At 46.1% G+C, this 24,712-nt stretch overlaps 1 pseudogene; it reads left to right on the top strand.

Moving 5' to 3' along the window:
* Window positions 1-8,291: 8,291 nt before the first annotated feature.
* Window positions 8,292-24,712, top strand: part of LOC129327816 (zinc finger protein 850-like) — a 57,783-nt pseudogene continuing 41,362 nt past the window's right edge.

Below are 24,712 nucleotides of genomic sequence, written 5' to 3'. Positions count from 1 at the left end.
AGGCTCTGGAAGATCTAGATGTGTCAGCCAAAACTCCTAAAACTTGCTGGAATTCTGTTGAATACAAAGCATTGTCCTGGTACTGGATTTGTGAAGGGCTTGCTAGGTGTTTTTATAATCTTTTACCTGTCCTCAAGAAGTGTCCCATCTTCAAAGGGGATGCATTTCAGGTATCAATCCCTTGTATGTATACGCTACTCTATGTATTCTCAAGTATTTTGTACATCAAGATGCTAATTTTCTGTACTCTCCAACTTTATTCCTATCTCCCCATCTCTGATCCAGTTGATTATGTTATGCGTTGTTTCTGTAGATCCTTAATCCTGCTGGCCCTTCTTTATAACATCCCCTCACTTCTGAATGAGAGGGAAGGTATGATGGATCTTCCTTCTCGTTTGTATCTGACAAAGGTAGCTTTGACTCAGTAAAGCGTATACCCTTTAAAATGTTTGTTTTTTACAGTGCTGCTGCCCTTGAATTTTATTTTACTGCTTCAGACCAACACAGTTGTTACACACACACCTTTAAACTCTGTTCATAACCCATCTATGAGTGATTCCGCACACGTTGGATAATGCACTTGCAATCCTCTTTATAGATCATTTGGAACGGATTTTTTTGTATGCGGAACAAAAAATCCACCTCAAACGATTGATAAAGTGCATTGAAAGTGCATTATCCAACGTGTGCGGAGTCAGCTTATGTTTCATTGCTGTGTGAGAGTGTAACAAGAAGTCAATGCCATTCCTAACAGGGGAGTCAATTCATTTTCTTGCTTTGTTAAATAGAACAGATCTTAGTTAGCTTTGAGAAATTTATTACAAGCATTGATAAGGTCACTGCTAACATGTGTCCTAGAACCCATTATATTTATACATCTATATGAACAAAGGGCTCTATCCATCTGTGGCAGACATACACGAAATTGCAGTGCCAGACACAAAAGGAATTGAAGATTCCAGAACCCCAGAACCCCACTATCCTTCGCCATGGAAGAAAGCATTTTACATACCAACTTCATTACATCTTTCAGTGAATGCAGGTACAACCTGCCTATACATGGGTAAAGGGATAGGGACTATAGACTATAGCACTATGAACTCTCTGCTGTAGCTATGATCCTGCTGTGTATTTTTTGTGTTGTGTTATATGTCTGGCTTAGAATTGCTTATGCTGTGTCAGCATTGTTTCAGCTCTGTATTGGATATCTGCTTGTTTTCAAATTTTTGCAAATATCCATTTGTATATCCTCATACATTGTTTATTGAACGTTCCTGCTGTGGATGGGAGTAATTTAGACTATGTAATCCGCCTTGTCATTTAGAAAGGTGGACTATAAATTACGTAAATAATAAATGTGTGTTTGCGGAAAGTGCCAATGTGGGTTCACTATACAAATGAAACCGAGGACCAGTACTTGAGCAGGTTCAATCACGTGTTCTGCTCTACATGCATGGACTGTAACATGAGAATTACTCAGGCATGTAATGTGTAACATCAGTAGGCTGAGAGAGAGCAATCCCGGTTACTCATATTTTTGGGAAGGGAGAAAAGTTCCTAGGCATACTTTGAGGTGCCACTCGCCTCCCGTCTTGAAAGACTTTGTGTTCCAAGCCTCATTTCTCAATGGAATGAAAGGAAAATGCTCTTCCTACAGAGCTCTGAAGGGTCAGGAAGGTGTGAATTTAACACCCGCTCAGAGCGGTTTACAAAGTATGTTATTATTATCTTATCATGGAGGAAGAAACAAGACAATAAAGAAGCTGTTTCATGAGATTTTTCAGGACTTCTTTTTGTCTGTTCACAGACACAATCCATCGCAGCCCTTCTTTTGGGACCAAGTTCTGGAAGAGAAGCCATGAAGAGTAGCTTAGAAAATCCCAGTGTGGGGCCAGACAATTCCATTGGGAACCTCTGAAGTGGGGTGGGTGGGGGTGGGAGGGGGATTTCCGAGCTGTGGAGTTTAAAGTGGGTATCAGTGGCTTGAAGGCTGACATTAGGCGATATGGTTGGAGGAGAGGGAGGACACTGCGCGGCGCAGGGAAGGTAAGGGTGGGGGTGGGGTGGCCCTTTAAACTGTCAGCTGGCAGGCCACGAGGGGGGGAAATCCCCCTCCCACCTGCCAGCTGATAGTTTAAAGGGACCTGCCTTGCAAGGCAGAAAAGGGCCCTTTAAACTGTTAAAGGCCTTTTCCCTCCTGCTGCTAAGCAGCCGGAAAAGGGCATTTAAACCCCACAAACCACGAACTGGTTCGTAACTGGTCCCAGTTCCGTGCCAGTTCGTGGTTCTTTTTTTTTTTGGTTTGTGCCCATCTCTATTCTCAACTGCATTTGTTAAACACTCAATAATAATAATAATAATAACATTTGATTTATATATTGCCTTTAAGGATGACTTAACACCCACTCAGAGCGGTTTACGAAGTATATTATTATTATCCCTACAACACACGCCCTGTGAGGTGGGTGGGGCTGAGAGAGCTCCTAGAAGCTGTGACTGACCCAAGGTCACTCAGCTGGCTTCAAGCGGAGGAGTGGGGAATCAGACCTGGTTCTCCAGATTAGAGTCCCACATTCTTAACCACTACACCAAACTGGCTCTTGGAAAAACGTTAAAATATATTTTTTTTAAAGAAAAGAAATGTTCACTTTGAGGAACCAAGATGGCCGAATCGGATGGGCCTGACAAATGCCTGCTTTATCTGGGCGAGGGCCATGATACTTTGCAATGTGTGGTCTGCAAACAATTTCTTTCTGTCCAATATGGACCCAAAGAAGCTTATATCATTCTCCTCGCCTGCAGTTGATCCTCACATTAACCCTGTGAGGTAGGTTAGGCTGAGGAAGAGTGACTGGCCTGAGGTCACCCAGCAAATGTCCACGGCAGAGCGGAAATTTGGACCTGGTTCTTCCAGATTCCAGGCCAGCACTCTAACCACCACGCCACACTGGCTCCTTTCATAACTTTCCCATTGTCTGCTAGTGGAATGTTTCATCCAGGTTGCATAGGGTCATGAGGCTGGTCAGGGTTTTCATGCTTCAGTGCCTCTGATTGAACATACTGTTCCTTACTAAACACATTCCAGGTATAGACAGCAATGTGGCAGATGCTTTGTCTTGCTTGCAGATGGAACAGCTTCGGCAGCTTGCCCTCGAGGCTGACTTCCTGCTGACTTGGATGCCACAGTTCCTTTGGTAGATTGAACAACAGAGGCATACAGAGCAATCCAGCTAGCAACTGCCCCCAGCACCCAGCGGGCCTATAATCGTGAGGTGCATCAGTTCATCAGTTTTAGGCATGAAGCATGTTTGCCACAGGTATGGCCCAATTCGGCAGATCACAGCCCCCGATGTTACTCTGCTAAGAGTAGCTTAGGTAGTGAAGAGGAGTTAGCCGTGTTAGTCTGTAGTAGCAAAATCAACCCTCACTCTGGATGGGGAAGCCCACACTTGCCAGCAAAACCTGTTGCATGTAGGAGTTTTGAGGCGGGGTCTGGGGGAGCCCAGTGGCGCCTGGCGTGGGCTTTCGGGGACCACAGTTCTCTTTGTCAGATGCATCTGGCGGGGAGAGCTGTGGTGATGGAAGGCTTATACTACATAGGAATTGGATGGTCTAGCTGTTGCCTGCAACAGAGAGCAAAAACACTTTGGATCCAAGCAACATCATCAATCTTTCCAGTTACAAGCTGAGCCCAGCAGAGGAATCAGTCCTCTCACGTAGACTATCTTTTTGCCCAGCCAGACCCACACAAACCATACAACTTTGTGGAGACCTGGAGGCCTATTTTAGACGCCTAAGACTGAAAGAATTCTTCAACTACTCTGCTGAACAAAATGATGAACAAAGCACTGAACAGACACCATCACAGCAGCCCTCACCCCCCCAACCCAGCAATACACAACTTTCCTTACAAAACTCCAGGAAAAAGAATTCCACATGGACACCCCCTGAGGGCCGTAACTCCTCATTGGACTTTTACATTGAATGCTTCCGTAGACGTGCTCAGGCTGAGATAATTGACAAACAACACCTAAAGCAGAACCTCAGCCGTGTAGAAAGAGAGGCCATAAACAGCCTCCAAAATAATTCTGGCATCGTAATCAAGGAAGCTGACAAAGGCGGAGCAGTTGTCATCATGGACAAACAAAATTATATACAAGAAGCAGAAAGACAACTCTCCAACACAACATTCTATAAAATACTACCTTCTGACCCCACGGAGCAATACAAAAGGGAACTCAATAAAATATTAAAAACACTCCCCATGGACATACAAGAATGCATCCATACAGACACACCCCAGGAACCACGACCAGGAAGATTCTACCTGCTACCCAAAATCCACAAAACAGGTAACCCAGGACGCCCAATTGTTGCAGGAAAATGCACCATCACAGTAGGAGTCTCGGGATACATGGACTCTATCCTCAGGCCCTATGCCACCAGAACACGCAGCTACTTACGGGACACCACTGACTTCCTCAGGAAAATACAGTCCATTGACAACCTACCAGATGACACCATCCTAGCAACCATGGATGTGGAGGCCTTGTACACCAATATCCCACATGCAGATGGACTGCAAGCCATACGGAATATTATCCCAGACAAAACCACAGCAAACCTCGCCACCGAACTTTGTCACTTCGTACTCACTCACAATTACTTCGAATTTGGTGACAACTTATATCTACAGGTGAATGGCACAGCCATGGGCACACGCATGGCACCACAATATGCTAACATATTCATGGCGGACTTAGAGCAACGCTTCCTCAGCTCCCATCCACTGGAACCACTACTGTACTTAAGATTCCTGGATGACATCTTCATCATTTGGACCCATGGGAAGGAAGCCCTTGAGAGATTTCATCAGGACTTCAATAACTTTCACCCTACTATCAACCTAAGCCTGGACCACTCTACACAACAGGTACACTTCCTGGACACCACTGTACAACTACATAATGGACGAATAAATACCACCTTATACCGGAAACCAACAGACCGATACTCATATCTACATGCCTCCAGCTTCCACCCTAAACATACCACTCGGTCTATTGTCTACAGCCAAGCCTTACGTTACAACCGTATCTGCTCCAATGCTCTCGACCGAGACTCACACTTAAGAGATTTACAACAAGCATTTTTGAGACTACAGTACCCACCAAATGAAGTGAAGAAACAAATCAACAGGGCCAGACTAGTACCCAGAAACAGTCTGCTCCAGGACAAACCTAAAGGAACTAACAACAGAACACCACTGGTTGTCACCTATAGCTCCCAGCTCAAACCCATCCAACGTATCATCAGTGAGCTACAACCCATCCTGGAAAATGATACCTCTCTCTCAGAAGTCCTGGGTGGAAGACCTTTCCTTGCCTACAGACAGCCCCCCAATCTTAAACGACTTCTCACGTACAATCATGAAGCGGCCAGCAGAGTCACCAGCACAGGTACCAGGCCCTGCAACAGACCCAGATGCCAGATCTGCCCCTATATCTACCCAGGGAATACAATTACAGGACCCAATGGCATCAACTACACTGTCTCTGGCTCTTACAGCTGCTCATCCTCCAATCTGATATATGCCCTCATGTGCCAACAATGTCCTTCTGCTCTGTACATTGGACAAACCAGCCAACCTCTACGCAAAAGAATAAATGGACACAAATCTGACATTAGAAATGGAAACGTCCAAAAACCAGTGGGAGAACACTTCAATCTACCAGGACATTCCACCAAAGACTTAAAGGTCGCTGTGGTTCAACAGAAACCTTTCAAAAACAAAATCCAACGGGAGGCTGCTGAATTGGAATTCATATGCAAATTTGACTCTGTCAAGCTGGGACTGAATAGAGACTATGAATGGTTATCACATTATCACAGGTAACAGATTCCCTTTACAGAGGCGTGGTCTGGGGGAGCCCAGTGACGCCTGGTGTGGGCTTTCGGGGATCACAGTTCTCTTTGTCAGATGCAGCTGGCAGGGAGAGCTGTGATCATCGAAGGCTTATACTACATAGGAATTGGATACTTACAAATGAATACGGCAAACTGACTGCACACCAAAAGGAGATGTTTACATTTCCAAGCAAAGGAATGTTTTGACTGCCTCCACGCTAATTGCATTCTGTCTCCTTGTGATATATGTCACCTTGTTTCTCCCCTCTCATCCCTCCTCTTCTGTATTTGACCAGTTCGGATCATGCATCTGATGAAGAGAACTTGATTCTCGAAAGCTTATGCTACAATAAAATTGGTTAGTCTTAAAGGTGCTACTGGACTCTTTTTGATTTAGGTAGTGAAGAGGGCTGGTGGGGAAGGGAAGCCAATAAAAATAGCTTCTCTATACTCTTATTTGGAGAAGCACTGCAGCAAACCCATTCGATATCATGTATTTTGTTGTGATCACATAAAATAATACTCCTTAGCAGGGCTTTTTTTCAGGGGGAATGCGGGGGAACAGAGTTCCGGAACCTCTTGAAAATGGTCACATGGCTGGTGGCCCCGCCCCCTGATCTCCAGGCAGAGGGGAGTTTAGATTGCCCTCCACGCCACCGAGCAGCGCGGAGGGCAATCTAAACTCCTCTCTGGCGATCAGTGGGCAGGGCCACCAGCCATGTGACCATTTTTTCTGAGGGCAACCTACTGAGTTCTACCACCTCTTTTCCCAGAAAAAAGCCCTGCTCTTTAGTATATTTCCAAAGGTTGAAAGTATCTGTTCTTTAATTTTGATTTGCTCAATAACAATGTACACAATATTTGGGAGGCTAGCTACAGCATCCACAAGTATTGAAAAAACACTTCTTTTTGTTCATTAGAAAATAGAAAATAAAATGTAAGTTTGAAAATAGCAAACAAATCTGTGATAAAAATGGAAGATGTAGCATCAACCGTGTATGGAGTGCGGGTGGCAGGGAACAACCTCATGCATTTACTGAAAAATCTAACAAAATATATTTTTATCATGGAATTAACTCAATTTCCCTGTTCAGTCTGAGAAAAGAAAACTGTTTTCCCCCAAATGATTTTTTTAATTTAACCACAACCCCACGAATTTCCAACTGTCCCTTACTGGGCCCCAAGAAAAGAACAAATAGCCCTCTAGAGGAGCTTCAGATAGAAGTTTAGTCAATAAATATGAAGAAATATTTGTTAACAGAAGAAAAATCAAAACAATATTTTATTGTCATTATAGTAGCAACTCCCCTTTCCCGGGCCAGGTTTTGTACTCCTTTGTAGTCTGAGACAGGGTGAAGGGTTCCTTCACCTTCCTTTCCCTCTGGCCTCTGAGCATAAGCCAAGTGATGCCAGGAGTTTCCTAGTGGGACCTAAAAGAAAGTCACTTTTCTCCCGACTCTCTCTAATATTAAGCCAAGCCACTTAAATGGAGTAAATATTTATTTCACTTATAAGCCGCCTTTCAATTATTTTTATTTATTTGCTTTATAACCCCATCTTTCTCCTCAATGGGGGGCCAAAGCAGCATACATCGTTCTCCTCTCCTCTAGTTTTCATCACAACAACCTTGTGAGGTGCGTTAGGCTGAGAGGATGTGACTGGCCTGGAGTCACCCAGCAAACTTCCATGGCAGAGTCGGGATTTGAACCTGTCTCTCCCAGATCATAGTCTGACACGCTAACCAGTAGTCCATGCTTGCTCCCTAAGACTCAAGGTGGAGTACACAGCGTAAATTAATACAGTCCATGGCTGAGACAACCATAAACAAAGTAATAGGGCTTGTGGGCTTCATCAATTGTTTTCTTCAAAAGAAGAATTAATTCTGTTGTTTGTCCAATCGGAGTGAGGTTGTTCTTATGGCTGAGAAAAAGGTGCTCATCTAAATCTTACGCTGGGGGGCAGGAGACAGGGTCAGAAGCTACTGGTGTGCACTTTCTGTGCACATTGGCATCGTGCCCACGAATCAGTGATGGCAAGAGGTGGGGCAGCCCACTGATGCACACTCGCCCTCTCTCTGTGTAGGGTCATCTATACGGATATGCTGCCTTGATTGATCACAGAACTCCATCTTCTTTCTCTATGTATGTAAAATCATACTGATGTAGCTTTACCTGTAACTTATGTATCTGAGAAATCCAAACAAAGGACAGAATACCACTTTTATCTTTCTGTTTGTGTGTCATTTTTACAGAAAGACTCTTGAGTCTTGAACACTGTAATTCATTTCTACAGTTTGTTATAAGAAAAAGACCACAGAGCAATTTCCCAATATGAAAATGGAATGGCAAGATATCCCGATAGGGGAGGGACCAGCAGGGAGGGGAATGGCTGCTCATGACCTCCAGGCTAGGAGTATCGGAGGATTCCTTCGAAGGAGACCAGGAGATCATCCAGCAGCAGAGGGTTCCCTTTCCCTTGTGCAGTGGGAAGCCCAGTGGCAGGAGTTCCTCAGGACAGTGGAAAGCCCTCACTCTGGATGGGGAAGCCCCCACTTGCCAGCAAAACCTTCGCCCTGGGATGATGCCAAGGCCTTTCTGGCCTCCTTTGAGCAAGTGGCTGAAGCCTGTCAGTGGTCCCAGGAACAGTGGGTGACCCGACTCCAGCCAGCCATCAGTGGAGAAGCCGAGCAGGCCTTTAGCACACTGGATTTCCCAGACAGGGAGGATTATGGGAAGGTGGAGGCGGCCATCTTGCGAGGGGATGCCATGAGCCGGAAGAAGCAGCGTCAGCAATTCAGACGTTTCTGCTACCAGGAGGCCGAGGGGCCACGGGGGGCTTACAGCCAACTCCGGGAAATGTGCCGTGGGTGGCTGAGAGTGGAGAAGCACAGCAAGGAGCAGATCCTGGAGCTCTTGATCCTGGAGCAGCTGCTGACTGTCCTGCCCCCGGAGATCCGGAGCTGGGTGAGCGAAGGCGGCCCTGAGAGCTGCTCCCAGGCAGTGGCCCTGGCTGAAGAGTTCCTCTTACAGCAGGAGACGCAGGTGAGGCCCTTTGCCTGGGAGGCTCCTTTGTTCACGAGTGAGACCGGAAGCCCCATCTGCAGGTCTGGGCCAGGAGAGTCCTGACGGTCTCCTCCCCTCTCCCTCCTCCTGAACAGTTTGGGGTCTGCTGGTGTTGGGGCCCTTTGGGTGGTGTTGCCTTCTGTAGAGAAAAATGCTTAACTGTTTTTTTAAGCTTTCCAGAAGAAGAATGGTTTCATAAAACTTTGATCAAGAGGCCCTGTCATCCTTCACTGTTTTGTTAAGACATTCTTCCAGCCCAGAAACCCCCTTTCCTGTTGCTAGCAGGTTCTCTTGGGAACGGAGCTGTCTTCTGCTTCCCCGACGCTCTGACCTTGGTGATTAGATAAGACGCTGAGAGCAAGAGAGCCTCCATGGCCAGACAGCATGCCAATTAATGTTCTTGCCTGATGAAACTAATTGCACCTGCAAGATCAGACCTGGGTGCCAAGGACTGCCGCCTTTGTGCCGAGCCCCTTTTGCACGCAGTCACCTTTGACTATGATTTCACTTTCTCGCCAGTTGATTGGAGGAAGCCCCCCCTCCCCTGCTCAGGTGACGAGAATGGCATAAAAACCCATTATCCATCATGGAGTATTAGACCTGTGTGGGTTATAGTGACCTCCATTGTAACTCGCCCGGTGTCTCAGAACCTGGCTCTGTCTGGGGATGGATGCTCCAGAATCTATCCCTTTTGCTGTGCTGTGAAGCCTGATTGCTTTGCCTTTTGACCAGAGATTTTGCCTTTTGCCTTCCTGACAATTTTAAGATTCATCTTCTGCTTTGATATTGGTATGCAGGGGTCATTTTGTAGAAAAAGAACTGCAGGAACTTGTTAGCATAACTCATGAACATATGCCACACCCCTTGACCGGGCCAAAATGGCCAGGATTCGGCTGCTGCCAGATGGGGGAGTGTTCTCCCACCTGGAAGTGGCCCGATCAGGGCCGTTTCGCCCAACGTGCCCAAAATGGCTATTTTGGGCCTGTTTTGGCCTGGATCAGGCCCAAAACAGCCCGGATTGGGTTGGTGCTAGGCAGGGTGGGGGTTCCCTCCAGGCACTGACCCAATCCTGGCAGTTTTGGTCCTGACTTCGGCTGAAAAGGGCCCCAAAGGGCCGGAAATGGCCATCTGGACCCCGTTTGAGCCCGGATCACAGCCAAAACATCCTGGCCCAGATCAGTGCTAGGCAGGGGAGGGTTCCCCCACCTGGCACTGACCAGATCCTGGCAGTTTGTTACCAGAACTGCTTTTTATTATAAGGGGAAATTAGCTTTAGCAGTCTGTAACTAAAATTAGCGCGGATCTGACCTATATATATCGAGGTCCTGATTCCAGACACTCTAGTGAAAAAGAGGCAGACTACAAATAAGTTCCAAACACGTGTATTTAGTGTGGCGTAAGCCTAAACTTGCACAAGCATACAAGAGAACACACAAGATCTAAGAAATACAGAGTAGGAAATGCAGAGACTTTCGCATTAGCTGGTTCCCAACGATGGTGGGGAATACTCACTTATCCTGGAGCGAAGCAGAGACACAACAGCGAGGTGGCCCAATGCCAGCACTGGGACCACAGACGGACAGCAAAGGGTTCTGGATAGGATGGCCTGAGCCACAGACAGCGAGGGGTTCTGGATAGGAATGGCCTAAGCACCGTGTGGTCTGAGAGACCAGCTTAAATACCCCAAAACATACCCTGGGGCTGGTGCTGTACTTGGTGGTTCTCACAGATTAAAACAAAGGTTGTAATGGGTTACTGAATGGCTTGGATAGGCCACTTTGGTAATCAGATTGTGATAAGTGACACCTCAGGAAGAGGGGACAAAAGAGGGAGGGGGAAATCCGAGTGGGCTGAATGGATGTTCCAGCGGACAGGGCTTGTCCTGATGTCATCAGCTCTGGAATGCGGAGGTTTCTTTGAGATGCATTCTCTAAGTGCTTGGGATGGTCGGCACTTAGTTCCTTCTCCGGGGCGGCTCCTAAGATATGCAGAGCGGGGCGAGGTACTCTCGCTGCGGACGTGGTGTGCCCGCTTCTCTGAAATGGCTTCCCAAAGCAGGCTTCTTCCCTGGGTCTTCTGGCTGCCTAAGAACATGGATGCCGGCTGGGCATAGCTGGGGCTGGATAGCAGGCTGCCCGGTAGCGAGGGCAAGCTCGGTGACCGGCTCGCGGGAGGCTCCAGGCGGGAACTGACCAGGGAGCGCCTAGCCAGGCTCGCTGGAGGTTTCCCCGGCAGGCGCCCGGCTGCTAGCAGCGGCTTGGGCCCATATGAGGCAGGCTTCCATGGAGGCAGGGGGAACAGCACATAAAACACAGTCCAAAGCAGGGAACAGGCACGGTCCGTGGCAGATGGCAGTGCAGGCACGGGGCACACTTGTAACAAAGTCCAAACACACACACACTGGGAAGTCCAGATATGAGTCAGGGCAGGGCTGCCCAGGAAAAGAGTCCTTTGTGCAGTTAACCAAACATGGAGTCAGGGAACTACACAGTCTATTGCAGCAGCAAGGTAATTAACAAGCAGGCAGGAAACTGACACGTGCATTAGAGTACACACGTGCAAAGCAGTCTTTGTGTAGCAGCAGTGAAACAGCAATGCAGGAAGCTTTAACACAGTTCATGGCAGGCCTTAAAGCAGGAGGGGGGGCCTACTTGGCAACAAGTTCTAGCCCCGATCCCGGCAGAAAATAGCCCAAATGGCTGAAAGTGGCCATTTTTGGCTTTTTGGACCAGGATTGGGGCCAAAAAGGACCGAATCTGGTCAGAGCCAAGAGGGGGAACCCTCCCCTGCCCAGCACTGACCCAATCCGGGGCCAAAACGGGCCCAAAACAGCCAAAAATGGCCATTTTGGGCGCGTTTTGGCCAGGACTGGGACCGAAATGGCCAGGACGGTGTCCGTGCTGGGTGTAGGAAGCTTCCCCCACCTGGCAATGACCCGCTTCAGGCTGTTTCGGCTCCGATCTAGGCTGTTTTGGCCCCAATCCAGGCCGAAACTGCCCCAAATGGCCAACAATGGCCATTTTCGGCCCATTTTGCCTCGGATCGGGGCTGAAATGACTGGGACCGGGTTGGTGCCGGGTGGGAGAGGCTTCCCTCGCCCGGCACCAACCCAATCCAGGCCATTTCGGCCCCGATCCAGGCCAAAATGGGCCAAAAATGGCCATTTTTGACCCATTCTGGCCTAGATCGGGGCCGAAATGGCCGGCACCGACCTGATCTGGGGCATTTTGGCCCTGATCCAGGCCGAAACAGGCCCAATCCAGGCTGAAACTGTACCAAATAGCTGACAATGGCCATTTTGGGCCCGTTTCTGGGCCAAAACAGCCGGGACCGGATTGGTGCCGGGCAGTGAAGGCTTCCCTGGCCCAGCACCAACCCGATCTGGGCCATTTCGGCCCCGATCCAGGCCAAAACGGGCCCCAAATGGCCATTTTTTACCCATTCCAGCCCGGATCGGGGCCGAAATGGCCAGGATCGGGTCGGTGCCAGGTGGGGAGGCTTCCCCTGCCCAGCCCCAACCTGATCTGGGTTGGTGCCAGGTGGGGGGGTTGGTGCCAGGCGGGGGGATGCTTCCCCCACCCGGCACCAACCAGATCAAGGCTGTTTTGGCCCCGATTGTGGCCATTTTGGCCCCAATCCAGGCCTAAACGGCCCAAAACCTTTTAATTCAGGTGGGTGAGGCCACCTGACTTGGGGGAACTACCGGAACGGTGTTCCAGTGCGTTCCCTCTCGAAATGAGCCCTGTTGGTATATATTAGTTAGAGCTAATAAAGCTATAGGATTTATTGTTTTATCCTCACATTCTGTCTTTTGCATTTTGATGTGACCTTGCAGCTTAATAAATAATTATATTATATTTTGTGTGTGGGTGTGTGACTTTGGGGTCTCAAAACTTAAGGTACTTTTGCCGAACCCATTTTTTGCAAGTTCTCGTGAACCACCTACCTTGTAACTATCTTTGGCTATGAACTCTGCCTGCAACAATATTCTTGCAAGGTAGACTTCGCTATATTTAGTTCCCTTATAGGCTAGGAGTGGTGTCCCTCCCCTCGTAAAGCTATGGGAAACTCTGAGGGACTGGTGGCATAATTTGAGAGCATTTTAAGGGTTTTCTTTCTCTTGCCAGTTTGATAATTTTGTTTAGCCCTGCCTATAGCACTCTGCTGACTCTTCCCCTTAGCTGGGTTGAGTCACCACAGGGCCTGTAGCCGTGACACCTTCTCCTCGGCATTCATTGCCCTGGCGTTTACTCTGCCCTGCTTATTTCCTGTGTTTCAGAAATCTATTTTGAAAAAACAAAAGGGAATCTGTCCATCATTAAAGGGTCTAATTCATAATAATGGCCCATCCTGTGTAGTTCTAAATATTAGTAGCATCTGCAGCCTAATGCTTTATTTTCATGTAAGTGTTACTTTTTTTAACTTTTCTTTTATATTAAAATCTCCAGTGAATGTGTGCAAGGATCAAGATAGAAGGTAACGGAAAACTGAATACATTGTCATGTGAAACCCTTTTTCCTCCTGGGTTGCCTGCAATGTTAAATGTGGTGCTCAGAAGTTTCTATGTTCCTTCAGGAAATTCTTCCTTGATTTCTCCCTATTACATACCAATGAATTGGCTACAGTCCGGGTGGGACCCACAACCCTCCCCTCTTTCTCCCCCCACCCTTTGTTGCTCTGCCCTGAATGGGTCCCTCTGTGCTGTTGCAGGTTCTCTTGGAGGAGGCATCTGGGAGGGTCTCCGAGGCAGGCCAGGATCCGTCTGAGATTGAGCAGAGGCAGCTCACGCTGGGGCTCAAGGAAGAGGAGGATGGAGAAGCCAGCCCGCTAGGTGAGGAGTGAGTGAGGGGGGCCTTCTAGGGCCTGAGATCTGGGGCTTCTGGGGCTGAGCTCTGCAGTGGCTGTTTTGATCCATTTAGGCACTGCAGTAATCTTAGATACTGGATATTTCAGGAAACAGGCTGGTAACTTAAGGACCAAAGGCCCACCAAGTCTTTCCTGCAGTGGTCAGCTAGGTGCCTCCAGGCCTTCTTGCCCCGCAGCAATTTACAAACCTTCCAAAAACCGTAAAGAGTCCAGTAGCACCTTAAAGACTAACCAACTTTATTGTAGCATAAGCTTTTGAGAATCACAGTTCTCTCTGTCAGATGCATGGAGGGTATGAAGAAACTGGTCAGAAATATATAGATAGTGAGGGGAGGGGGAAGTAGATGCAAATCAGTTGCAAGAGTCATGAAAGGTGGAGTGCAGAATCCTGGCTGGGTGTGACCCCCACCCCTCCATAGCTGATTCTGAATGGAATGCCTGAAAGGCAGTTACTTCTGATAATGAGATAACCGTCCCTAGTCCCTATTCAATCCAAGCCTGACTGAATCAAATTTACATATTAATTCCAATTCAGCAGCTTCCCGTTGGATTCTGTTTTTGAAATGTTTCTGTTGAACTATGGTGACCTTTAAGTTTTTGATGGAATGTCCTGGTAGATTGACTTGTTCTCCCACTGGTTTCTGGATGTTGGCATTTTTAATGTCAGATTTGCGTCCATTTATTCTTTTGCATAGAGGTAGGCTGGTTTGTCCAATGTACAGAGCAGATGGACATTGTTGGCACATGAGAGCATATATCACGTTGGAGGACAAGCAGCTGTAAGAGCCAAAGATAGTGTAGTTGGCCCCATTGGGTCCTGTAATCGTATTTTTTGGGTAGATATGAAGGCAGAGATGGCATCTGGGTCTGTTGCAGGGTCTGGTACCTGTGTTGGTGACTCTGTTAACCAATTCATAGTTGTTAGTGAGAAGTCGTTTCAGGTTGGGGGGCTGTCTGTAGGCACGGAGAGGTCTTCCACCCAGGGCTTCTGAGAGAGAGGCATCATTTTCCAGGATGGGTTGTAGATCACTGATGATACATTGGATGGGTTTGAGTGGGAACTATTGGTGACAACCAGTGGTGTTCTGTTGTTAGTTCCTTTAGGTTTGTCCTGGAGCAGACTGTTTCTGGGGTACTAGTCTGGCCCTGTCGATTTGTTTCTTCACCTCATTGGGTGGGTACTGTAGCCCCAAAAATGCTTGTTGTAAATCTCTTAAGTGGGAGTCCCAATCAAGAGCATTGGAGCAGATACGATTGTAACATAAGGCTTGGCTGTAGACAATTGACCGAGTTGTATGTTTAGGGTGCTAGCTGGAGGCATGATATAAGTATCGGTCAGTAGGTTTCCAGTGATATTTATCTGTCTATTATGTAGTTGTTCAGTGGTGTCCAGGAAATATACCTGTTGTGTAGAGTGGTCCAGGCTCAGGTTGATAGTAGGGTGAAAGTTGTTGAAGTGCTGATGAAATTTCTCAAGGGCTTCCTTCCCATGGGTCCAAATGATGAAGATGTCATCCAAGAACCTTAAGTACAGGAGTAATTTCAGAGGATGGGAGCTGAGGAAGTGTTGCTCCAAGTCCGCCATGAATATGTTAGCATATTGTGGTGCCATGCGTGTGCCCATGGCTGTGCCGTTCACCTGTCACCAAATTTGAAGTAATTGTGAGTAAGCACAAAGTGGCAAAGTTCAGTGGTGAGGCTGCTATAATATTTTGTGGTTTTGTCTGCTATAATATTTCTGATGGCTTGCAGTCCATCTGCATGTGGGATGTTGGTGTACAGGGCCTCAACATCCATAGTTGCTAGGATGGTGTCATCCAGTAGATTGTCAATGGACTGTATTTTCCTGAGAAAGTCAGTACTGTCCTATAAATAGCTGGGTGTGCTGGTGGCATAGGGTCCTCTTTGAACTGAAGGGTTCCCTTGGTGAGGTCCTGGCTCCCTGCCCCCCAGAAAGTGTGGTTTTTGGAGGCTGAAAACTATGAGGAAGCTGTCTGTACAGATACAGGACTGGATTTTATGATAACTTCTTGTATTTAATCATTGATGGCAGAAAATCAAGACCTTAGCAGCAAGTGAAATACAAAGGGTGGGGGTAGGATTCCTAAATCCTCTTTTTTGTTAATGTACCTTTGAGGAGTTTTGAGGAGGGGACAGATACAAAAATTAAAATATGCTCTACTGAATGGCCCGGCTGGGGAAATGTTTTAACAAGCTGCTCAATTTGGGGCAGAGGTTGTGGAAGAATCCTACTATATAAAAGGCTGTGTATTCAAGACAAGTCACTTCCTACCCTACAGCCCGTCTACACAGGGTGCTGCGGTGGAGGGAAGTCCGGATGAGGCGGCCAGACCTTCAGACAGCGCACCACTGCGGGAAGCCCAGGATGGGATCAGGTGCAGAGCAGGTGGAAATGCCTGCCCCCACTTTCACCCAGCTGGGATCAGGAGCAGAGTAGGTAGCACTGCCCACCCCCCACCTTCACCCAACTGGAATCAGGAGTGGAGAAGGTGGCCATGGTCATCCCCTACCTTCACTTAGCTGGGATCAGGAGCGGAGCAGGTGGCAATGCCCAGGTGGCAAATGCCCAGGTGGCAAATGCCCAAAGCCTTCACCCAGCTGGGATCAGGAGTGAAGCAGGTAGCAATGCCTGCTCCACGTCTTCACCCAACTGGGATCAGGAGGGGAGCAGGTGGCAATGCCCACCCTCCGCCTTCACCCAACTGGGATCAGGAGTGGAGAAGGTGGCCATGGACATCCCCTACCTTCACTTAGCTGGGATCAGGAGCGGAGCAGGTGGCAATGCCTGCTTCACGTCTTCACCCAGCTGGGATCAGGAGGGGAGCAGGTGGTAATGCCCATCCCCTTCCTTCACCCAGTTGGGATCAAGAGTGGAGCAGGTGGCAATGCCCACCCTCCACCTTCACCCAGCTGGGATCAGGAGCAAAGCAGGTGGCAATGCCTACTCCCCATCTTCACCCCCAAAAGAAAATAATTATGAAGACTAATGGAGACTCAATATGTATCTAAACAATAACTAATTAGTGTTATTTTCAGTTCTGTTTTAACAAGATGTAATTCATACTTTAGTTGCCTTCAATTATTCATACATGTAAAACTTCCAGCCTCAAGAACTGTACATAAAGTGCTAGTGCCTATTATATTTCATATGCCATTCCTATGAATAATAACATACAGTACCAATCATCTTATTGCAACAGTCCAACAGGTAAGTGCAAATAGCAATTAATAGCAGCAACGGCGTTAAATCCAAATACAGTTAGATGGCGGGGAAGCAAGAGGGAAGACCATCTGACGGGCACACCGGTTCTCTGTTCTGGTCCCATCTCTGTTCTTTTTCAAAGATGGTCACTGAACCGATGTCAATTTCATACTGTTCAAATATTTTTTTTAAAAACCAGATAAAAATACTATGATGCTCAATAATCCTATTAAATAAAGCATGTAAAAAGAGGCAAATACATAGTCATGTATCTTTCAAAAGACATTAACATGGACATCAGGTAATGCTCCTATGGAAGGCTGCGTGCACAATCAGCATCTAGCAATCCTTTATACAAATCAGTAACAGCCGGTAACAACATAACAACCATTTCAAAGAAACATACCAACTGGGTGTCCTCATAGTTAAAGGAAATATGTTGAGTATTTATTAACATTTATGCCCCTGGGAGGCAAAGCGTTAAGCTTCTGAATCCAATATGCTTCATTTCTATGTATATCAGTATTTATTGCTTCCGGAAACTTTTCTTTTGAAATATACAAGACAGTATATTTTGGGTCCATTTCATTATGCCATCGTTATAAATGTTTCCTCGGGAGAGGAGTAGCGGTTCACCACAATTCTTTAAGAGTCTGTTCCGGCTCTCTTTGGCATCCCCACTTTGAGACTCCAAGAATATGCTCTGGGAAAAGTGACTTTGAAAACTACTTGTTCACTGGCTGTTCATTTTTGAATGTTATTATCCTGCTATCCAGGGCTTTTTTTCTGGGAAAAGAGGTGGTGGAACTCAGTGGGTTTCCCTCAGAGAAAATGGTCACATGGCTGGTGGCCCCGTCCCTGATCTCCAGACAGAGGGGAGTTGAGATTGCCCTCCGCGCCGCTGAGTGGCGCGGAGGGCAATCTCAACTCCCCTCTGTCTGGAGATCAGTGGGCGGGGCCACCAGCCATGTGACCAATTTTAAGAGGTTCCTGACCCAGTAGCACCTTTAAGACTAACCAACTTTACTGTAGCATAAGCTTTCGAGAATCACAGTTCTCTTCGTCAGATGCACCTGACGAAGAGAACTGTGACTCTCGAAAGCTTATGCTACAGTAAAGTTGATTAGTCTTATAGGTGCTACTGTATGCACTAAGTCACTTTGAATTACTCACTATATGTATCTTATATATTTTATTTTATTTTATTTTATTTGACTTATATCCCACCCTTCCCACAAATGGGCCCAGGGCGGCTCACATATGGAAAAATACTTAAAGTATTTATGATACTTATTATTGTGAATTTTGGTTTTTAGTCCCTTAGATGTGGGTGTCCACTCAAGTTTGTTGAGTTTCATTTCTAAGGGTGCTTCTATTTTTTCCTTGTGCCCCATCTTCACCCAGCTGGAATCAGGAGGAGAGAGGGAGCAATGTCCGCCCCCTGCTTTCACCCACTGAGATCAGGAACAGAGCAGGTGGCAATGGCTGACCTCTCCCTTCACCCAACTGGGATCAGAAGCAGAGCAGGTGGCAATGCCTGCACCCCGTCATCACTCAGGTGGGATCAGGAGCTGAGCAGGTGGCAATACCAGTTGGGATCAGAAGCGGAGCAGGTGGCAATGCCTGCACCCTGTCATCACTCAGGTGGGATTAGGAGTGCAGTAGGTGGCCATACCATCCCTGCCTTCACCCAGTTGGGATCAGAAGTGGAACAGGTGGCAATGCCTGCCCTCTACCTTCACCCACCTGGGATCAGGAGCGAAGCAGGTGGCAATGCCTGTTCCTTGTCTTCACCCATCTGGGATCAGAAATAGAGAGGGGGCAATGACCACCCCCCACCTTCACCCAGCTGGTATCATGGGCGGAGCAGGTGGCAATGCCCATCTCTCACCTTCACCCAGCCAGGATCAGCCATAGAGCAGGAAGAAATGCCCACCCCGCCTTCACCCAGCCAGGAGCAGAATCAGAGAAGGTGGCAGTGCCTTCCCCTTCACCTGGCAGGGATAAGTCACAGAGCAGGAGGTAATACCTGCCCCCAGCTTCACCCAGCAGTGTTCAGGAGTGGAGCAGGTGTCAATGCCCAACCCCCTCACCCAGCTGAGATCAGACAAGGAGAAGGTGACAATGCTCACCCCCTTTCACCTGGCCTGAATCAGGTGTGGAGCAGGGTGCAATGGCCGCTTCCCTTCAAACTGCCAGAATGAGGCATGGAGCAGGCGGCAATGCCCCCCACCACTTCACCCAGCCGTAATCAGGCACAGAGTAGCAGGCAATGCCCACACCCGCTTCACCTGGCAGGAATCAGGAGTAGAGTAGGTGGCAATGCCTGCCCTCCCCTTCACCCAGCCGGGATCAAGTTCAGAGCAGGAGGCGATGCCCATCCCCCCCCATTCACCCAGTCGGGATCAGGCACAGAAGGGGTGGCCACCCCCCACACACACACTTTCATCCGGCTGGGAACAGTGATGGAGGAGGAGAAGGGAACGCCTGCCTGCCCACCCTTCCCTTTCTAGAGCCTGTTGTATTTTTCCCCGCAATGGACTTTGTTGCTAGTAATGAACAAAATTGGTAGCCTGCTTCCTCAGGGTGAGTATACTTTTTATTAGGGTATCAATATACATAATTATAAAACAGCACTAGTGTGAGGTGTTATTTCTATTACAGGAAGTGAGAATTATACCCTGAGGAAGTGGTTGCAAAACAGGCGAGTAGCTAGCATCCTGTCGGAATTTTTGAAATATTTTGAGGACACCCATACTGGTCTGGTGCAGTGGATCTGCAGCTCTGCATCTGCAGCTCTGGTGAATGTGGACTTAAAATTATCAAGGATGTGACCATCTGTGAAGTCCTATATCTCGTTGCACCTGTGGAAAGTATTGGAATAAAGCATTACTAGGACGTTATACAAGCATCAACTAGATCACACCATAGGGGAGGAGTACTGTTCACCTCCACCACCCCTTTCAGGAGCACGTTATAAGACTACCTTTTTCTGTCTACTTTTCCATGCACTACCATTTATTGAAATAAGAAATTTTGTACACTCTAAAACTATGTTTCTATTGATGTATGATGATTTATTGTAATTTATTGTAATAGTATTTACTGGGTCATTGAGCTATTGTATGTATCGTTAATTTGTATTGTCACTTTAAATGAGCTCCATGAGGAAAGGTTGTGCCAGTTGTTGGTGTCTAAATCAATTTGTAAGTCTGAACTTACGAACTTTGCACTAGCACTTTAAATTATAATTGTTAGAAAACTTATTTGGCAGATGTATATTGTAATACTGTGTTAATTACAGGAACAGTGGTTTTCTATTGATTTGCTTTACCTGTAAGTGCCCTCATTGTGATTACTACTCCTGATCCAAGCTGGGTGAAGGGTCGGGCATTGCCACCTTCTTCGCTCGTAATCCCAGCTGGGTGATGGCAGGGAGTGGGTATTGCCATCAGGTGCACTCAGTATCCCAGCTGGGTGAAGGTGGGGGATGGGTATTGCCACCTGCTCTGTGTCTGATCCGAGCTGGGTGAAGATGGGGGGCAGACATTGCCACCTGCTCTGCTCCTGATCCCAGTCGCATAAAGGGGGCAGGCATTGCCATCTGCTTCACTCCTGATCCCAACTGGATGATGGTGGGGAATGAGCGTTGCCACCTGCTCCACTCCTGATTCCAGGTGTTTGAAGTTCAGGGGGAGCATTGCCATCTGCTCCCCTCCTGCTCCCGGCCTGGTTTTCGCTCTGCAACAGTGTCCTCCGGTGGCACACCAGGGTAGGAAGTGAGTCGTCTAGAATATGCTTACTCTTTTATATAGTTGGATATCATTACAAGATGCTAATGGGGTCTCTCTCTTTATTCCAGAAGGGGAAGATCTGGAGAATGAGGACAATGAGGAATGGCTTCAGTCATCCCCAGATAAAGCAAAGGATGAAGAGCTGAAAGGAAAGTTCAGGAATCAAAGTGGACCCACAAGGCAAGAGGGAAGCCACACAGTTGAGAAGAGGGATAAACACATTCCTTGCCAAAGAGAGGATTTCTATGAAGAAATTCACGTGTTGAAGGAAACATACAGTGGCTCAAAGTGTGGAATGAACTTCTCAGAGCAAACTCGATATAATATTCATTTGCGAAAGCACAATGGAAAGAAGACCCATAAATGCTTTGAATGTGGAAAGAGCTTCAGGTACAGATCACACCTCCTAGTGCACCAAAGATGCCACACGGGAGAGAAACCTTTTGAATGCTCTGAGTGTATAAAGAAATTCAGTCGGAGTTGCCATCTTCAGCAGCATCTAAGAATCCACACAGGGGAGAAACGTTTTGAGTGCTCAGAGTGTGGAAAGAGCTTCCCCTGGAACAGTGATCTTCAACGGCATAAAAGATCCCACACAGGGGAGAAACCTTTTGAATGCTTAGAACGTGGAAAGAAATTCAGTCAGAATTGCAGCCTTCAACAGCATCAAAGAACCCACACAGGGGGAAAACATTTTGAATGCTCAGAGCGGAAAGAAAGTCGCTCACAAAGTCCACCTTCATTGACATCAGACAATCCACATGAGGAGAAACCATGTAGCTGCTCAGCCAGTGGCAAGAGCTCACCTCACATTTCAAATACTAAAATCAACCAGAGTCCAAACACCATTGAAACCATATAACACTTCCAGAGAGCTTGTATCTCTACAGAAACCTTATGGTAATTGCAGTCCATCAGCCCCACTACTCAGCAGGCATTGGCCCACCTTGCCATCTAAGGCATCGAGGCCCCAGCAGCTGTCTAAGTCTCTGCCTGCCACATGCCTATGACCCTCACTGCTGGTGTGGTTGCCAACAAATAGGCTCCTTCCTACATTGTTGATGGGATTGCCCTCATATTTCTCAATACTGGGCTATGATTTTAGAAATGATTGATAGGAACAAAAGATATACCCTTCAACCTCACCCTGAATTAGTCTTCCTCAACACATGGGATAATTATGATATTCCAGCAATCAGGAAAGATGTGATTTCTCTCGTATTAAGCACTGCCAAACCATGATATCAAAATCCTGGAAATCAAAAGTTCAGCTCTCTATTCAACCTTGGCTCAATAAAATGTGGGAATTTCTCACCGTGGAAAAATCACAGATCACAGATCACTTGCTGAGAAGAGGCAGATTCATACAATTTAACAGCATTTTATATTCAACATTTTAAAATTTTAACTTTACAATTGAGGAACAATAGCCGTTCTTGCATTTTCTTAATTTTCTGCTACCTATTTAAAAGTTTTCTGAATTTTTAGGATTAGTCTATTATACAGAGAAGAAGTTAATTTAGCCATAAACCCAGGTTCCAGACAATCTTAAAGTAATTGCCATCTATTAAGGATTCTGTTCTCATCTGATGGTTACTCCATCGTTACCTGTTAATGTTATATGGACTATCTATGCTGCCTCAACCTTCATCTCTTTAGAGGAACTTCAGATAGACATTTAGCTGAGAACTAGGAACAAATATTTCTTAACAGAAGAAAAATTAAAACAATATTTTATTGTTGTCATTATAGTAGCAGCTCCCCTTTCTGGGGCCAGGTTTCAAGATCCTTTGCAGTCTGAGACAGGGCAAAAGGTCCTTTCACCCTCCGTTTCTTCTGGCCTCTGAGCATAAGCAAAGTGGTGCCAGCTAATCCTTTCGTCTCCAGGATAAGACAGTGGAGTTTCCTGGTGGGGCCTAAAAGAAAGTTATGTTTCTCCCAACTCTTTCTAAAATAATATTAAGCTATGTGCATTGAAATGAGGACACCCTCAAGAAAAGAGAGGCCTGAATGATTACAGCAATAGAGGTACAGAAAAATTACTTCAGGCTGTGAAAACAGAGAACATATTAAAAACAACCGAAACAAAGGCTGAGTACAAGAAGAAACAGTTTGAGAATAGATTAAATGGCTGGAAGAACAAACCCGTACATAGGTAACATCTGAAAAATATTGAAGGAAAAAGTGACAACAGCCTGACTTGGGCATGGTTGAAGATGGGTACCATCAAGAAAGAAACTGAAGGGCTGATCTTGGCAGCACAAGAACAAGCATTGCAAACGAATGTTTTGGAAGCCAAAATTCAGAAAATCAGTGAAAATCCAGAATGTCGACTTTGCCAAGAGAAAGATGAAACTGTGTCCAACCTTATCCCTGAATGCAGCAAAATTGCACAGACGGACTACAAAGCTAGATATGACAGGGTCACAAAGCTGATTCATTGGTCATTGTGTAAAAAGTATAACTTGCCAGTATCAAAGAATTAATGGGAACATCAGGTGGAAAAGGTGCTAGAAAATGAACAAGTCAAGATCTTGTGGGATTTCAGAATTCAAACTGATCGGCACCTTGAACATAATTCACCAGACATAACAGTTGTGGAAAATCGAAAAGTCTGGATAATCGACATTGGAATTCCTGGGGATGCCAGAGTTGAAGAAAAAGAACAAGAAAAAATGATTAAATATAGAGATCTGGCAATAGAAACCATCTAACTATGGAAGACAAATGCAACAGTAGTCCCCATTGTCATAGGGGCACTTGGTACCATCCTGAAAAACTTTGCAATTCATATGGAAACACTGCAGCTTTCTGACATAACACCTATAGAACTGCAAAAGACAGCACTACTTGGAACAGCGTACATATTACGCCGATAATCTGGTTGATACTTAGGTCTCTGGTGGAAACTTGTATCAGCTTAGCAAGGCCAGTCAATAATAACATGTGACCTCTGCTTATTGTTGATTGTGTTTTGGATAATTCGAATGATGATGATGATGATGATGATGATAAAGGCAAATTAACAAAAAGATTCTCTTCAAATCCACTGAGAATCTGGAAGTTAGGATTGTGGAAAAGCTTAAAAACTTATTTGAATTTAAAGGTGTCACGAAAAAGTTTAACAGAAGCTAACAGCAGGTACAGATGGGCTTTTCCTTTCAAACATCTTGTTCATCATTAAGGTCAATTTCTCCAAGCAACAAACCTTGACAATTGAAATGAGTCACTGAAGCTTTTATATCTGGAAGTCTCACAAGAATCCACAAAGGCACTGCAAAGAGAAAAGCGTACAAACCCACTTACACTTCTTGAATGGAGCTACGTGATCACGCTGATTTTTCTCTAGGTCACAATAGTCATACACATACAGATTTTATTTTTTCATCTAAAGGCCTCCTTAACCAAAGAACCTCTTTGTGTATAGATTATAGTCTGATTATGGGTTGAATGCTTGTTACCCAATAAAGATGTTACTGATAAAGACACAAGATGTGTTCTAAATAAATTTCTTTTATTAAACCCACATATATTTGCAGAATTGGAAACAGACATACAAACCTATTTTGAACTAAATGCAGATTGTGCAGTTTCTCAAGATGCAAGGAAATCTGTAATCGGGAAAATTTATTTCCTTTGCTTCAAACTACAAAAGAAAGAGAGAACACTTCAGAGTTGAATTACTATCTAAAATTAAAAATCTAGAATCTGAAAACAAAAGACGCAAGAGCAAAAAGAAATTATAGCAAACTATTTATAGAAAGGAAAAAAATTAGAAGCTTTAAAAATGTCTAAAATCCGATATAATCTAATATATTTAAAATAATCCAAAATGGTTTTTAATTTTCTGCACACCTGCC

The sequence above is a fragment of the Eublepharis macularius genome, chromosome 4, assembly GCF_028583425.1.
Source record: "Eublepharis macularius isolate TG4126 chromosome 4, MPM_Emac_v1.0, whole genome shotgun sequence".
NCBI classification, from domain to species: domain Eukaryota; kingdom Metazoa; phylum Chordata; class Lepidosauria; order Squamata; family Eublepharidae; genus Eublepharis; species Eublepharis macularius.
The sequence above is the reverse complement of the archived record's forward strand: the minus strand, read 5'-3'. Positions and strand labels throughout refer to the sequence as shown.